Here is a 15322-nt window from a genome sequence, read left to right as displayed (position 1 = left end):
AATAAACATCAAAACACCCCAAAGAAAGACACGAAGGATATGCTTTTTATTCCTAAGTATGTTTCACTAAAAATAAGAAAGAAAACTTTTAATTTTTAAAATGTTTCTAGCTCTTTAAAAACCTGCAGTAAATACTTTACAAGTGGCTAGACACCTTCCCTGGTGGTTTAGTTTATACAAGCAGGAAACTTTCTCTCTTACTCTTTCTCTCTCTCTTTCTTGTTTTCTTTAAACCAACTGACGTAATGCCAAACTTTTCTTTAAAAGAACAGACAGAAGTAATTGGTAGCTTTTAACTTTTAATAATGTTCTGGATTGGTTTTAGTGGCCAAAATGCCATTTAAAAAAAAAAAAAAAGTTCAAGTAAGAACGGGCTTGTGGCCTGAGGAAGAAAGGCTCTGTTGATGCAGTTATTTTTATTCTGTTTTTCAATCTGTTATTAAAAATCTTTCCTGCTGAGCCCTGCTGGATTTCTCCAATTGCTCTCTGTGATGGCTGGTGCATTTCAGGTTACCGTAACTTAAACAGTTTTTGGGTTTTGGGGAGAGTGGGTATTTGTGTTGCGTTATTTCTTTCTTATTTGGGGAAAAAAAACCATTTGTTTTTGTTTCATTTGACATGAATTAATTAAGATTATCAATGGCGACAGGTCAATGAATACGTTTATATAAAGAACGCTACACCTGTTAGCAAGAGTCTGAAATGTGGAAGTTTAATTGTGACATTAATCATTTTTATGTGCAGAGGAAGGAAAATAGATGAAACTCTACAAAAATATATTTTTAGATCAAAAGCGTTAATTTTAAGGGTCATTTTGTTTCTGTGGGCCGCCCTTTTTGCTCACAAATTTAGATGATAGTTTTTAACCCTATTATCACACAGTGTTTTTAGTTTCCTTTTTTTTTTTTTTTTTAATAGTCATTTTCTCTCTTCCTGGTCTTGTACAGGCAAACAGAACTTTCTCCAGTTAAGAGATAACTTGGTGATGTTGGTTGACATCAGGGCAACTTCAGAAGCTGGCAAGTAGGAAAATCTTTTCAGAGAGCAAAAAGATTTGTGCCAGTTTTTCCATCCTTGGAGAAAGACGTTCCACCCAGAAATGGGGCCCTGTGCCCCATTTGGTGGGCCAGAACTGACTATCGACATTTCTGGTAGGAATTGTTCGGAAGGTTTAAATCTTATGGTTACTTGTCTTGGTTTAAATCTTACAGTTACTTGTCCTGGACTTTGCGTTTAACACCAAATTTGTTCTGAGGGTTTTTGTTTTTGTTCTGTTTTCCTTTTACACAGAGTGTGTTTTAGAAATAATATATACTGAAAATTAGGTATCATACAGAGACCTTAAAATGTCTTTTAAGGCATTAGTAATTATCATGAAAAGCATTCCGTATATTCAGGGAAGTAGAAGTGTTCCCTGCGTGGAAATTTGATGGTTTTGATTTACCTTACGTTTTTCTCATTTTTTCTTGTGAGAACTACAGATTTCAGTTCAAATCAGAGGCATTTTTTCTCTGCTAACCACTCTTTTACATAAGGATGTGTCAGGAAAAACTGTAGGAACTTAAGCTATAACTTGTTCGCATCAGCATAGAGAGAGTATCTTAGAGTGAGTCTTGATTTATGTTTTACAAAGTTTTCAAACAGGAATTTCAGGTGATGGGTCTCTCCGTCACTACGTTTTTATTGAATGAATATTGGTTTATTACTGCAAAACTGAGGGAACAGTAATAAAGTTTGGTGAGAAGAGAAAAAAAAGGGAGAGAGAGGTGTTCAGACCCGCAGTCCTTTAATATCAGTAGTTTGTTTACTGTTCAGTGGTGGGGAGGGGTTGGAGAGGCTTTGTGGAAGATGATACCAAAAAAAAAAAAAAAAAAATCCATCAATTGCGCATAGGATCCCCTCCCCTTAAGGTTTACTTAAACAATATGTTTCGGTTTTGCCTCAAGCCATTCCGCACCACTTCTGCTCCAAGAATCCACCACTATCTTGGTTCCTGAGCAATTAAGGATGACCCTTTCTGTTATATAATGAACTGCAGTATTGTTTGAACAAAGGTAATGTATTTTGATTTGTGTGATATTCTGGTAACTAGTAGTAGGATGTCTGTAGTATGAGAGGAAATCTAGCATTGTGAATGCTTGCAAATGGTTGATGTATCCACGGTATGTTTAAATTACTGCTGATATGTGTGCAGCGCTGTTGCAGGTATGTGTAATGTATGTAGTATTTGTGGATGGACGATACGTAGGTACACCTTGATGGTGGAATCCACTTTGCTAAACAATTAATTCTACGCTTTAAAACATAAATCTTTTAAGGAGCTACATGACCTACTTTATAAAGTCTCAAAGTTTGAAATGCGTTTGGAGTTTAAACATAATGAAGCCATCATGATCATAATACTTATACCTACGCTCAATTTACTAAGAAATTTAAGAAATGACAAAAAAACTGTACGTCAAAATGCCGCCTTGCAGTGTATTCTGAGAAATGCTTCTGCAGATAATTTTTTTTAAATCCCAAATTTCTGTTGAGAGGAGCAGTTAAGTGACTGCTGTTTCTGAATATATCTTTTTAATGGATAGCACTTTATAGTTTACGATTCTATCATCTTAAAACGTTATGTAGAAATAATATGGAACATGTAAAGACTTTGTACTATGATCCAATGCGTTTATCCCTAGGGTGAGGGATTCTGTGCGTCACCCAAATGTGATGCTATTTGCCAGGCTTGTAATACTGGTTTGAGGGTTGCTGTATGTCCTATTTCATCAAGCAACACAATACAACAACTTTGGTATCTAGGTAATTGACAGTCAAAATACGTTCTGGAAAATACTTTTAATTAAGTCAGAAGTTAACTATATATTCAGTTTATTTAACATGAATAAACAAGTGACTCACTGTCAGCTATTTAAGCCTTCTATTATAGACAGTGTTAGAGGGAAATATACAAGTGCCCATAGTTTATTTTCTGATTCTTTTTTCCTTTATTTAATGGGAGCACGTTTCTCTTTTTTGCATTTATAATTTCTTTATCTGTTAATTATTTGTATCCATGATAGTGAGTAGTATGGTATTATAAAGAATAATAAACATATTTATATTTCCTAATATATATGTCCCAAGCTTGAAAAAGGATTAATATTACATTATTAAATTATTAGAGTAACCAAGAATGAACCCAGTAGAGGATGATAGATATACCACAACTGCTATTTAGACATTAAATGTATTTTAGCTGTAGAAAAAGGAGAGGAAAAAAGATTTTTGCCTCAAAATTTTTTTTCACTTGTAGAATTTGGACAGAATTTATGAAACTTACAAATCAAACATTTTTTACTATAACGTGTTTCTTGCTTAGATTCTACAATATGACTTTCAGTGAATCCTTGTGAATCAGTATTTCTGTTTCGCCTTATAGAAGCATGTATTATATCTGAGATCAGATACAGCTATAAATAGTGTAAATCTATACGGCAGACGTTAGTTTGTGGAACCTAATTTCTCTATTACATGATACACTTCATGTGTAAAGGGATCAAGCATTACTAATCTATTTTAGCTTTATTGTTTTCTCTGAGCTATGCACAAGTGTAGCATATGAATTAGTGGCTTCATATGAACTATGTACATGTACATGCCCATGTCTGTATTTTCACTCATATAGAATGTTTTCGCATTACAGGCACCGAATGGAATTTTAACATAGTACATATTTTTTTTTGAAATGACTTTAGTCTTTGTAATATCCATTTTAATTACTTAATGCATCCCAACACCTATCTGAGGATTAATTTAATTAGAATTTTGGTTCTGAAATGAGAGTGAGAGTGGCAAAACAAATTAAAACCAACTTCTACTTGTGACTTCTTTGTGATGTCAGTATCCACACATCTTTAGCTCTGAAAGATGTAGAAAGAAATACATCAGCCTGTTTTTTCTTTCAATACTATTAAGTAGCTCCGAACATATAAAAGTTCTTAGAAGAGATTTTGGCATTTGTTTCTGCTTTACTTTTTGATACCATTAAATATTTTTGAGAAGAGAATCTAGCTCGTTTTAATTTTTTAAAATACCATTCAACTGATGGAAGTTAAGACTGGTTTTATATATATATATATATATATATATATATATATAAAACTTTTAATCAAGGCCCGTGTTATTAAATTTTCTCAATATATATTAGTCTGATTGTTAAATAATTAATAGCTCTTCACCAGTTATTTATAGATATATCTTTGAGATTGTTTAAAATCATATATTTTTCTGTATTTGGCTGCTAAATTTTTATGTTAATAAATTGATTAAATTATAAATTGAAAAAACACAAACGATTATGTTTAATACTGTCTTTAACTTATTTTTGGAAGTATTTTTTTAAAGATTATTGCAAATTTTACTCCTCAGGTTTGCCAACTTAGGTACGTTTTAGAAGCTAACTTTAGGTACAAGTGGCCAGTGTAAGCAGTAACACATTTAAGTAATGAGTAATATGAAACCTCATTTTTCCTGTAATTTACAAGCAGATAGTAAGGAGATGTTTCTCTTTTGTATTTAGAATGAATTTGCATTGCATTCATTGGATGCAAGATGTGGTAAATTACTTTAAGAAGCTTGCTGTCATCTAAACCTCAATTACAATAAACTCTTTATTTTACTCTCTGTCCCATCACTGTTTATTCTACTTTTAAATGTCTTGTTCTTAAGACAATTTATGTTGTTGAAAGAGTGTCCTCATTATTTACATTTTACTTTTCCTTTGTACTTTGATAAGCTTTAAATAAGAAAGCTGTCAGTCAAGATTTCAGGCCAGTAGTAAAAATCATAAAGTACACATTTTATGTGTAAATGTTTGTGTATGATCTTGCATGTTCACTTTGTCAAAACATTCAACTCTTTAGCATTCCCCATATTTGTGTACACTCTGTACACACCTGTCTTGTACTTTTTACTCCCAGGATAGTTCAGTGTTCATTGTTAACATCTAATTATGTGTATACATGCTTGTCTCACTCCCTGAATAATTCCATTGGCAGTAATAAAAATTAAAAAGTGAGACCAGTGATGATTAGAAATGGAAAATAGGGGGGTAGATATGAGCATAAGCAGATTTCCCTCCTTTTTGTTTTTCCCATTTTCGGTTCCTAGTTAAAAAGATTTATGTATGTGTATCTGAACAGAAGAGGGATTTGGATACTGCACAATCCATTATAACATAAGGAACTGTTGCTGTGTATGGCTTTACTTATTTATATATTTTTGACACGGAAAACTCTGACCTCTTTGCCTGTGGTACTTGGGAATTTTAGATAAACCCCACTGGGATCCCACTCATCAGTTCTGGCTTTGCGTGACAAAAAGCATCCTCCAGCTTCTGGTGTGCTACTGTGCTGTTTCCCTTCAGGAGTGGAAGCCCTGTAAGTTAATTTGGCATTTGAAAGCACAGCTAGAATTTTTCCTTTTTGAAAATCCTCTGGATGGTTTTCAGAGGAGTAAGCAGAGATCATGGGCAGCGTGATGTTGTTCATCTCAGGATGCTAAAGAAAATTATGCTGAGAGCAAGCATGCTTCCTCTGGATTATTCTGCCATGCTTTAGTACCTTTTTTTTTTTCCCTCTTTGGGATCTAATATTTCAGGTTTTGGAGGAGGGAGGATTTCTCCTTTCAGTGGAAAAATGTGCCAGCTCTAGGATTTGTACTTCCATTTCTTTATAATATTTATATTTTTAGGGAGAGAGGCATGAGAAGAAGAACTTCTATACTGTAAAATAATAATTTGATTTTATTGTTTGCTCTTGAGCAGCCCTTTGCCATTCCATTTCTATGAGAAAATGCATCCAATGAAATTAAATAAAGTTGTGGTATAATTTTGCAACAATTCTAAGCACCAACTGTGACATATTTCTGGCAAAAAAATTAAGGCAATTTTAGATACTCAGTGCTTCCACCAAACTCTGTATTCCAAGTTTATAAATATGAATTTGATCGTTTGATCACGGATGATGCTTGAAATGAACGTATCTTGATTCAGGGAAGAGAGTACTTAAATTATGCTCACCATCAATGTGCTTTAGATTTGCGAGAAATAGAATGCCAAGCATCATGCTTTCAGCCCTTTGAGCTCTTTAGGAAAGAGTTTTACTTGTTTATGGTAGCTTATATTCAATAACATCGAGCACAGACTGTTTATCATATTTGTGCCTTGAGCTGTAGTGAAGTTCAGTAAATGATTGTATTTCCATCAAGGTTTGGGGAGTAATGAACGCTTAGTAGCCATCTGCCATGGATGGTTCTGAGGTTTGGAATTTGTAACTGATTTTTAGGAGCTACGGCGTAAGTCTAAAATAGGTGGAAATACTCAGTGATCTCCTTTTATAAAAGTCAGTTCTGTCTTTAACGTCTAGGAAAATATAGCGGTGAATATTTGCTTTTTGTATGTTTTGTCTCCAAGCAGAGGAAACTGACAGTTTTATGTTTTAAGTGCCGAAAGTTGTTCTTGGCCATGCACCCCCTAAGTTAATCACTGAGATGTTAACTTGATTTTCTGTCTTTAAAAAGTTTTCAAATTTTAAAGCACAGTACGCTTCCATTATTTCCAAATTGACATCCTGTGTTCTGGATTGGTTTTTAGAGAAATGTTCTCCAAATTCTCTTGAATTGCTTTAAGTCCATTGATTTTGAAATACTGAGTTTTGCTTTTTTAAGCTTTTCAGAAAGGAGAGGAAATACTTCATCTTTTGAGACTTTTCTTATTGTAGAACCCTTTTTATCTCCCATAAAATTCAAATTAATTTTGCATTCATTTTTTTATTCTTGTGTGTGTGTTATCTTTTCAGAAACTCATTTTGAGGCATCAGAAATTGATCAGTGATTTGAGCTTCCCTTCCATACCTACCTGTGATAAGATATTTTGGCCATTTCTAAGGAGTCACTACGGAGAAATCCTTTCTTATGTCGTTTGCACAGTTTTATTTTTACTTCAAACAAGAGTGGTATTCGAAAAGCATATATTTATTCCTTGAGGTTAATTGCAAAAATTATGAACAGTATAAAATAACATGACATTTAGTTGTTTCTCATTTGCGTCTGAGGCAATTTGTATCTAAAAATTTGATTGAAGGAAAAAGAAAAAAAATTTCAACCAGCTTTGAAATCAGTGTAAGATAGTCCTACGGAATTTTCCAAAATTAGTAAGAAAATGTGAAATATCTTCAATGCACAGGGTTAAAATTAAACTGCATATATAGTGGATACTTCAACCTGACATATTTTACTGTAAAACTGTTTTAGTATAAAGAAAAATTCCTCTGGTTTTGCCTGTATTTTACTTTTTTGCAAACTGCTTTGCTTAAAATGATTGGCATCCTTAAATTATAGTTTTGTGTAAAACAAATAAGGCTGCTACTCTAAAGAAGCAGCGGCTCTGCACATTCATCTTAAAGACTATTTTGAAATATTTTCATTTGGAACAAGTGCATCAAGCCCTAAATAAATAGGTACCAAATTGCAAACTAGTATCCCAAACACATCACCCAGCTATTCACTGAAAGTGGGACTGGCTCTGAGAAAGCACATTATTTCCATTCGCAGTGTAGTGTTTTTAACAGCATTTTGGTGTCTCCACTGGTAGAAACGTGGACATTTCAACCAACCACCTCCTTGTTTGGTTCCCGTGATGTCAGGTGAACATTTTGCCAGAACTTTTGGTCCGGTGTAATCAAACCGTGTTGTGGAATTAGGCTAATATGACGATTTCAGATCATGTTTAATGTGTTATTTTGAAAAGATATTTTTTAAAAATTCACCTATTTGTAATATAATGGAACAGCCTGGGCAGTGTTTTTAGATTTGATTCCAAGCCTCTAGCCACAGATCAAGAAAGACAAAATTCCACAGATATTTCTTCTTTTCCTAATGTAGGAGAAAATGGGGCTTATTTGCATAAACACTTTTGTAGAAATTGTTGGTCAACTTTATTTCGACCAAAGATGACTGTATAAAATTGAAGCAAACTTACTGAGCCTGACAATATTGTGCATTTTAGTTCCTTAGGTAACATGGATAAAACCATGTACAAAAGGAAACTAAGAAAAGAATAAATTTCATCTCCTGTTGGAGGTTAGATGTAGAGTGAACTGCTTAGTCTCTGAATTTTCTTAGCTCTGTGCCCCATTTCCTTGGCTGGTGGGTACATTTCATCATGTGCATGAGTGTACAGTGTTCTGCTTCCTGCATACATGTGCACATGTGGATCTATTCTTAAGAGTCTTTTAACACTTTTTTTGTTGAGGAAAAGCAGACCGTGGCCAAGGAAACACTTCTTTCCTCAATGGCTGAACTTTCCTTGAATGGTCAGTTTTGTATCTGCTGCTCAAGTTTAAATTTTGTTTCTTTGTTCTTCTTTAATTCAGGTATTGTTCAGAGTGACCATAGGATCCTGTTTTATTTTGAGTGATAGAAGGGGCATGACCTCTATCCATTTGAGCAGACTCATCTTATTTTATAAAGGAGAAAAGTGACAACTGAATTTCCCATGATCACACAGCTAGTTAAATAAAGGACTGAACTAGAATTCGTGTCTGGTCACCATCCTCATTTATATCTATAACACTAAATAATTTTGACATTTGTTGAGGAAATCTGCCTGATACTTGCTGTTCATTCATCTTTATTTTTCCTTTTGTAGATGGATGGGAGAATAGAATTAGAATATCACTTAGTATGCATTGGGGAATTGATGATCATATAATAAGTCAGTTGGTATATTCCATATTATTTCTCTATCAATATCTTATGAAGATATGGGAATCAAATATTTAGTCTAGAAGTTACCCTGGAAGGTTAAAACGTTACTGCAGAAAATCTAAGCTTAATGTCTCTTTCACACACCTGAGCAATAGATGCCTCTTTGGGTTCACATACATAAAATCCAGTTGGTCTGAAGAATTGGTTATAAAATGATCATTAATAAGAATTTAACTTTGTATTATTATTCTCCTTTTAACTTAAAATGCCTCCAACATTTATATATTTTGAGACCAGTTTAAAAAAAAGCAATCCATTTGAATTAAGGATTTTTTTTACCTTCCAAGAAACTGAGAAACTGGACTTTTCTTTACTCGTAACACCTATAAGCCCCTTGGCAGGTTGAAAACTACAGACAATATCTGTGAGATTAGGCCTGAAATGTGCAATAAGTTATTAAAATGTGGTTGAGAAACCATTTGTGGCATTTTACATAGACTCCTCAGCATTTATAAAAACAAATTAACAAAAGAATAATGAAGGAACCTCATTTATTTTAAATGCTTTTCTTATCCTGTCTTTTGAATGATAAATTTCAACCTACATGTAGTGAAAATGAACTATTTTAAAATATATATTTAATCTATATTTTTTAGCATTTCTTTAACATTCCATTTTTATCTATGACGCCGCTGTACAATATGGATGCAATTGACATTTCTTTATTGGTTGTAGTTAAGCTAATTTTAATCATTTAATCTATTGCATTGGAAAAACGGGGGGAAAAATCTGTCTTTTTAGACATCTGAGGTATTTCATGTAAATTTCTTGTTTCTTTTTAGCTTTCAGTCCTAATAGCTATATTATATAATTTAAAATGTTAATGCAGCTCCCCCATCAGTGAAATTTGTGATTTATACCCCCCCCCCCCGCCATGCCACCATTTCCATTTCTGTTTTAAAGAATTGTGGTGAATGCCATGCAGAAGGGTATTGGACCCAAGACATCCCCAAACTCTTTCAAAAGACAGCTTCAGAAGTGGCTTTGGAAAGCAGGAGGAGGTGTGTCCACCGCTGAAATGGGCTGGTTTGGTCCAGGGTCTGTATTTGAACCCGCATGTTCAGTTGCAAGGTGAAGATACCTGTTGGTTTGGCTTTTGTTTGTCTGGGTTTTCCTCTGTTTCTTAGCCAGAGGGCAGACTTTTTTTTTTTTTTTTTCTTTTAAATATGGTTGTTTTGTTTCTTCAATGTTTCTTTCAGGTGAAAACACTTTATAAATGGCTGGATAGTTATTCCTGTAAAAGGATATAGTTTGTTTATGGAAGATTATCATATTCAGTTAGTTAGAGAGGAATGGAATGATCTTTAACATTAAAAAGCAGTTCTTCCAAAATGGATTAAGGAACCATTTTGACTGTTAGGCTGATCATCCTACAGAGCGAACGTCTCTTTCTTGGTGTAGTGAGCATACTATACAGAGCCAGGCTGAAAACTTCCATTGTTATTATATAAATATCTTGGACTTTTCCCCTTCTCTTCCTCTGGCTATTATTTCTTTATATAGGTTTTTCTTTTTACTTTTTTTTTTTTTTTTTTTGCCCCGGCTGTAAATTACAGTTTAACATCCAATGTATACCTAATCGAACCATAGGAAACACTATCAGTGCCTGTCTCGCCCTAGTCTGTCTTTTTATTTATTTATTTATTTTATCTATTTATTTTTGGCTGCTTTGGGTCTCCGTTGCTGCACAGGGCTTTCTCTAGTTGCAGCGAGTGGGGGCTACTCTTCGTTGCGGTATGCGGGCTTCTCATTGCGGTGGCTTCTCTTGTGGAGCACGGGCTCTAGGCGCATGGGCTTCAGTAGTTGTAGCACGCGGGCTCAGTAGTTGTGGCACGTGGGCCCTAGAGCACATGGGCTTCAGTAGTTGTGGCACATGGGCTCAGTTGTCGTGGCTCGTGGGCTCTAGAGCGCAGGCTCAGTAGTTGTGGCACACGGGCTTAGTTGCTCCGCGGCATGTGGGATCTTCCCGGACCAGGGCTTCAACCCGTGTCCCCTGCATTGGCAGGTGGATTCTTAACCACTGCACCACCAGGGAAGCCCTCGCCCTAGTCTTTCTTAATGATTTTCTTAATGTTATTTTGGAATTTATTTTTCTACTTGATTCTTTCCCTTATATTCCAGCTATCTGTTTTTCTCCTTTGACTTTAGGAGAGTGGAACTTTATCCTGTATTCTTGGCATTGCAGATCAAAATAAATTTAAAGTGGTTCTTACTCTGAGCTTTGTTTATCAGAAAGTACTTTTTTGTTGGCTTTTAAGACAGATCAAATCCAGATAAGGTTTAAATGAGTTTTTTGTATTTCATTTTTTCTTTCCACTTATTAAGGGATTTGCTTTCCTGATAAATCAGTATACATTTAATTTTATTTTATTCCCCCTGAATCAAAACTATTCTCCCTGAATATATTCACTTACTTTTGGTAAACGCCTTCTCAAACAACTCTAAACCATTTTATACTTGTTCTCACAGCACGTATTTGTGAACAAAAACTGTCCTGGATGTTTTATAGAAGGTAGTTAAATGGCATTTATCTTCTGCTCTTTTGGATTATAATCCAATTGCAGTTCTTGGAATCTAGGAAAAGTTCAGTTGCAATTGTAGAGCTAATGTATGGTTACTGAAGCTGAGAGATAGGTTATGTTTCAAGCACTGTACTGATTTTAGGTAACAGTCGGCAAATAATGACGATAGTTCCCTTGACAGTTTAGAAAAATACAAGGTAAAATGAAACAAAAGGCTACTTTTTATTTATTTCCAGATGGATTCCATCTTGTACTTGGCAGCACAAAGTCAAAATGCAGCTCTTTGAGGTTTATTAATTAGAATGTTTCTAAGCCAGATATGGAATCCCATCTCCTTTTTCAGATAAAAGGTAAACATACTCATATATAAAAATCACTTTAGAGGGGGAAAATATTGAAAGCCTGAATCTGGGGCTCTTTTCATGTACATCTCCATGACTCCTCCATTTGTGGACACTGCTATACTGAGGGCACCAGTGGCCTCATGGCAGCCAAGCCCAATGGTCTTTCCATCCGACTGCACCACTTAAATGAATTGGATGCTGCCAACCACTCTCTTGAGTATCTCTCTTGGCTTGGCCTCCGAGGCACTGAATCCCTGCTACACTCGTTCTAGTCTGTGCTTGACTTTCCTCTTAATCTCTGCAATTTTCCTTGAGGATTATATGCTTTCACCTTTTGATCTGAATGAAATCATTCCAGTGCCTTATCTCTAGACCCAAGTTGACTCTGAGTTTGGGTTTATCAACTGTTTATCATCATTAGCTTGGCATGCGCGACCCTAAACTCTGCTCCCAGTTTACCAGTTCCATCTTTACAATACCATGTGTTCTATCCTTAAAGTAGTATTGAGTTCCAGAACATGGCCAAACTTACCTTCCTTCATGTTCTCCCCTCTCTGAAATGCCTTTCTTTCAACCAGGCTTAACTATAGGAATTCTACCTATTCCTCAGATGTTGACTTTTGTATTTCTTCTTCCTGAAGCCTTTCCATTTCCACTCATTTAGATTTAAACATCCTTGCCCTATGCTCTCACTTATTTATGGCTTTAGTATAGCCCATACCAGAATCCACTTGGCGTTGCAAGTGTGAGGAGAGTAAAAAGCATACCCAATTTCTGTTCTTTTTACAATGCCTTGGATACAGTGGGTTCTCAAACATGTTGTATTACATTGGCACTTAGGAGAAGTACACTTTGGCCAGAAGAGCATAAGACTTTTAGGGGTTGAGAAAATTGTGAAATTGGATTGTCAGGTTTCAGAGAGGAAAAGGATTATCTGATGTTGCATACTTGATAGACATTTTTTGAAGTCTGCCCTAATGTATTGTTCCCAAAGTGTCATACTGCTGGTTACAACTTATGTTGTATTTTGCACTGTGGTTTCAAATTCTGTCTTTTACTGATTAATGTCCTTGAACCAAGTGTGACGGGGTCAGTGAAACCGAGGCAAAGGGAGGCCCAAATACATTTGCGAACCGTAAAAAAATGAAAACCCACACCACCTTGTTGCCCTTTATTGATATTACAGTTGAGGTACCACAAAGTAATCAAAGATGCCAATTGATGAATGATGTACCCTTAAAATATGAGGGATAACAATATTAGCCTCTATGGTCATGAGTCGGGAATGTATGGTTTTAACTTCCATTTGTTGAATATTTGTCAGCCAGATGCTGTGTTCTGGTTTATGTATTGGCTTCATGGTGAAAGTTACCTGTAAGTGGTTGATACTTGGATGCTAAGTGGGCAAGGATGATTAGACCTTCAGAAGATCTAACGAGGGTATTGATGAGTAGGGCTTGTCAGGAGCTGAGCAGAGCCATAAGTAAGGCTGCTTTGGGAAGTTCAGGTTTATGGCAGTGAGAGGATATTGAACCCCTCTTTTCTCTTTTTATTTATGGCTGCATTGGGTCTTCGTTGCTGTTTGCGGTCTCTCTCTAGTTGCAGAGAGCAGGGGCCACTCCTCATTGTGGTACGCAGGCTTCTCATCACGGTGGGCTCTCTTGTTGCGGAGCATGGGCTCCAGTTGCGTGGGCTCTAGTAGTTGTGGCCCACGGGCCCAGTTGCTCCGCGGCATGTGGGATCTTCCCGGACCAGGGATCGAACCCGTGTCCCCTGCATTGGCAGGCGGATTCCCAACCACTGCGCCTCCAGGGAAGCCCCTCTTCGCTCTTTTTAATATACATGTCTCCTTTAGAGATGGCCAATAAAGTGATAACGAAATAATAGCTGCTGAGACATTTCTCATGTTGAAATAAGAGTGTCTGAGACTTCTTTGAATACTTGAGTTTTACTAATCACTTTAATTTCATCTTAAAAGCCAAGGAACAAGTTCTGAAGCTTTTTTTTTTAATATATAAGACCATACCCTTGGCCTTCTGTCTGTAGTTTTTTCTTTTTTAAACTAAAAAACTTGCTTTTATGCGAGAATTGGGAAGTCCCTTTGATTTCATGTGTGAATCTGTTAAGCACTTAAATATTCTTTTAAGCAGCTTTGGGAAAGTATTAAGACTTGCTATTATTGTGTATTCCCAAATCTGCATGGACCTGGAGCCATGAAGGCGAAATCAAGGAGAGGATCTATTTGATGAATTTCTTTACTTCTTGGACAGCTCATTACTTGTAGGACTGGTATTTGTCTATTTCTTCCTCAATAACAAAACATTCCAAAGCTTCCTAGAAACCGTAGCTAATTGCATCTTTCAAACATAGTTTTCTGATGTCACCTTGTGTCTATCAGCAACTTTAAAAATCTTTTTGAAGGAGATAGTTGGAGATTTAAAAGTAATATCTGTCTGAGATTTACAAACTATTTAGGTGACAGGAGAAAGCGTTTCCTCGAAGAGTACACTCTAGTTGATGAGTAGGGGCTTTTAAATCTTCTGTACTTTTCCACAACTGAAGGGGTGCATACTTTTGGTTGAAAGTGAGTAGGCGAAACTTAGTCCTGCTGTTTTGGTAGTCTTGGTGGTTTAGAAATCTCTTTATTGCAGTTTTATAATCCCTGACATGACTGTCCAGCTCTCGTGTCTGCTAAATACAGAAATAGAGGAAGGAAATGTATGTTTTGGCTCCATTAAAATGGAGCTTATCAGACTGTATGTAGGAGGAGTGGACTTTGTTGAAGATGCCTCTGTTTGCCAGCTGGATAGCATGTGCACTGGGCGAGTTTCCTGTCTGCTAAAGCCGTGTGCTGCCCTTTAATGATGGGAGGGAGCACAGTATTAAATGGGTCGTAGTGTTTTCACTTGTGAAAATCAGGGTGCAGAGGGAATGCAGACTTTGCCCAGAGGCTGGCCACAGTTTGCATAGAAACGAGTGACTCGAATGTACAACTGATTTGGCGGGTGCGTGGCGAGCACTGATCACTAAAAAAGAAACGAGAGCCACCACCGGCCACAGGTGAGCTAGCTTTTGCAGGGGAAAGGCTGCATCCCAAGAGGTTAGTTTTCCATTAGGGGCCACCTGCGAATGATGATAATGGTTCACAGTTGTCGAGCACTGCTGGAGTGGCTTGTCTCCACTTGAGACAGGAACTGCTGTCATCCCCATTTCTCAGGGAAGTTTAATCAATTGCTTAGGCTACAACAGGGAGCAGTCACAGCATCAGGATTTGAACCCAGGCAGTCTAGCTGGAGCGCTCAGGCTTGGTCAGTTCTACTTTATTTCTCATCTGCGGTGAGCACGGATTTGAGATGCTGTATGTTCCGGGGGTTTCAAACACTAGGTGACTGTCATATCAGCAGTGTTCCATTCGGCTTTCTACTTAAGCCCTAATCTACCTTTGTTTATTGTCTGAGAGATAAAACCATCGCCTTTCTATATAAGACATTTTAAGTCTGGATTTCGTCATAATTAATGTTCAACTTGCATTCTTTCTATAGCGATAGCTGTAATCTCCCGTTAAAAAATCTGTATTAGTCTAAGTGACTGCCTCTTCTTGGCTCCATTACAGCAAAAAGGCTATGATCAGCAAACTCTTGTAGG

The 15322-nt window shown here is 36.3% G+C and overlaps 1 protein-coding gene across 2 annotated transcripts in view; it reads left to right on the top strand.

The window, feature by feature from the left end:
* TRPS1 (transcriptional repressor GATA binding 1) overlaps positions 1-15322 on the top strand; it is a 252368-nt gene that overhangs the window by 5094 nt on the left and 231952 nt on the right. The gene's annotated exons all lie outside the window — the stretch shown is intronic.

Source organism: Globicephala melas, chromosome 17 (genome assembly GCF_963455315.2).
Source record: "Globicephala melas chromosome 17, mGloMel1.2, whole genome shotgun sequence".
NCBI classification, from domain to species: Eukaryota; Metazoa; Chordata; class Mammalia; order Artiodactyla; family Delphinidae; genus Globicephala; species Globicephala melas.
This window is presented reverse-complemented; position numbering and strand designations above follow the sequence as displayed.